The following is a 2918-nucleotide window of genomic DNA, read 5'->3' as shown; positions in this document are numbered from 1 at the left end:
AAGTAAAACGGGGCAAAGCCCGCGGGTACATCTAGTTAATATATAACGCCAAACATCACGTGCAGGAGTACGTTTTTATTCAGAGTATCTTTGTAGTACAGTATCCACACCATTGGGATATTCTTTGTTCCTTATTGACGGACAACACATTTTATGATTTACAATTATTTTAATCTTTGTTCAGTCACAATGGTGCATACTAATAGACCATGAGCCGCCAATATGAAACCCTCCCCCCTCCCGTGGGAATTTATGACTTATACTTTTTTTTTTTGGTATTACCTACCAGATTAAGAATTCAGTTGTTTGCCTCTTTTAAATTACAGCGTATTTCGGAAAATAAAGAAAAACTGTTCAATTTAAAAACCGTTTTATTAAAATTACATAAGGGTAGCCTTCGTTAATTACTGGTGAAATATTTTTTATGGACTTCTTCAGTATGTATTCAAAGGCTTCAAATGAAAATAAAAAAGTTAAAAAAATACCTCCCGCTGCAGCAAACCTGCAGGCAATGCGGATTTCCAATTGACCTGAATTGATTTTCAATTAAATCTATTTTAATAACATTAGATTTAAAGAGTACCTCTAGGAAAACAATTTTAAGAGATTCTAATTAAATTAAATAAATTTTATTTGAGACATTTTAGACGTAAATTTTACTGGAATGTAAGGTTCCAGTAAAATTAACGTCTAAAACTTCGTTTTCCTCGTATCAAAATCGGATTTGCGGCAATAATTTTATTTTTTTAAATCTCTTTAAAATAATGTGCCGATTGATATGGGTTGCCATTTAGAAAATTTCAACCCTGTTTGTGGGTGGGGGTGAATTTCAAAATATCACCAAAAACAACCTTACATTACCCTAGAAACGTGTATTGAAGCTTGTTTGAATTTATGAATATTTGTGCTGAGACCATTCATTATTTAGCATGTTAACCCATTGTTCTTAATTTTAACCATTAGCTAGGATTTTTTTCCAATCCCGTGGGATCTTGATTTTGGACATCTCATTAAGAACGTTTCTCCAAATCCTCTTCTCTCTTTCAATGTTTTAATAGTTACATCTAAATATGTATCCGCATTGAAGTATATCCTGCTGAGTTTCGGAAAACGGCTGAAGGCAATCTGTGCTAGTTCACCAGAGGTTTCTGGAATATTAGTAAGAACCTAAAAGTAAGCCATACCGTCAATTACATACATACATTATTCAATCTTGAGAGGTTCGTCTATACCCTTGTTCTCCAAAGCATGGAGCAGTTTGGCCTTTTCTGTTTTGGTTGGGCATCCATCGACAGTGGCTGATGCCCATGGTACTGGATCTAATGGGTATGTCATCAGCTTCTCAAGGTTAATATCACGTTCTTGGGACAGCAGTAAAACTCCAGAAAAATATTTTTTATTGCTCTTATCTCAACTAATCTGTTTGCATGCAGCTTTCCCTATATTATCTGCATTGAGTATAATTGTCTTCCACCGATTCGGGTACAGGTCTTCCAGCTGATAAACAGACCATCTAGGAATTCTGATCACAGTTTTCAACTTCAAGCAGAATAATGCATTGTTCAAAAGCATCAAGTACAGTACTTGCAAAATACTTTGCTCAGTTATTTTCATTTCATTTGCTTGCATGTCACTGAGAACAATATGACTTCACCATACTTGCATTTTTTAATTCTAACTTGCTGTGGGCCCGTCCTACGCACAGGAATCAACTAATCAAATCAAAACAAACTAAAAAACCTATACTAAAGGACCCATGCTGCACTGCGGCGTTAAAATAAATATCATATCCGAGAAATAATCAAATTGATTATTTTTGATTGTGTAATACAGTATCTTAAACTTAACTGATTCAAACGATCAAACGATCAATAGCTCAAATTAAAGCCTATAATTGACTAATTATTTTGAGTCTAAAACATATAAAAAAACTTAAACAATACTGGAGCTATTGATATTCAATCATAGAAAAACCTTATAATTTTTTTTTATGTTGGATGTTCACCTTGCGTTTGCTTGAAAACCGTCCGATTTGAATAACTAATATCTTAAATGCAAGCCGGTATTTCACTGAAGGTTCTTAGACCAAAATATATAGGGTTATATAATTACAAATGGTAAAATACTGTACAATTTAAATTGAAATACAAATTAAAAAATATATCAAACCTATGTTTTTTGGTCGAGTAATAAAGTAGATAAATATACGATGATGCTTGATGTGAAATATATGTGTGCATACTACCAATTTAAGACCTCAATCATGAAGAAGAGCCAAAGAAACTCGGAAAAGAAAAAAAAATAAATTTAACTCCCTTTAGAAATACATGGGGGGTAAATTTAATTTACGTATAAGCCGAGTGGGACTGTTGATAAATATATACTGATGCTTGATGTGAAATCTGTGCGTGCATACCTTCAATTTGAGACCTCGATAATGAAAATCGGGTGGGTAGAAGAGCCAAACGAACTCGGAAAAGAAAAACCAAATTTAACTCCCATAAGAAATACATGGGAAAAAATGTTGTTTACGTATAAGCCGAGTGGGACTGTAGGCAACTATATGCCGATGCTTGATGTGAAATCTGTGCGTTAATACCTTCAATTTGAGACCTCAATCATGAAAATCGGTCGGGTTGTAGAGCCAAACGAACTCGCTAAAGAAAAACCATTTTTTTAAATATATATATTCATGATATTTTCGTGTTTTCCGGAACATGCTGTAATTCACATTCACAAGTGGCAAACACCTAAAACCTTAAAGTACATGTCAATACAAACCAAAAAATGTATATGTCGAAAATTCCCAAGGGGGGGGGGAGGGGGGGTAAACGCCAGCCTCCGCTCTATAAGCTTCATGGAGTCACATTAAGCTAGCCATGAAACTCTTTCTATAAAAAAAATCAGTAAAACAAACA

The sequence above is a fragment of the Macrosteles quadrilineatus genome, unplaced genomic scaffold (assembly GCF_028750875.1).
Source record: "Macrosteles quadrilineatus isolate MER2022 unplaced genomic scaffold, UCM_ALF_1.0 Scaffold_2__2_contigs__length_208266976, whole genome shotgun sequence".
Taxonomy (NCBI): Eukaryota; Metazoa; Arthropoda; class Insecta; order Hemiptera; family Cicadellidae; genus Macrosteles; species Macrosteles quadrilineatus.
This window is presented reverse-complemented; position numbering follows the sequence as displayed.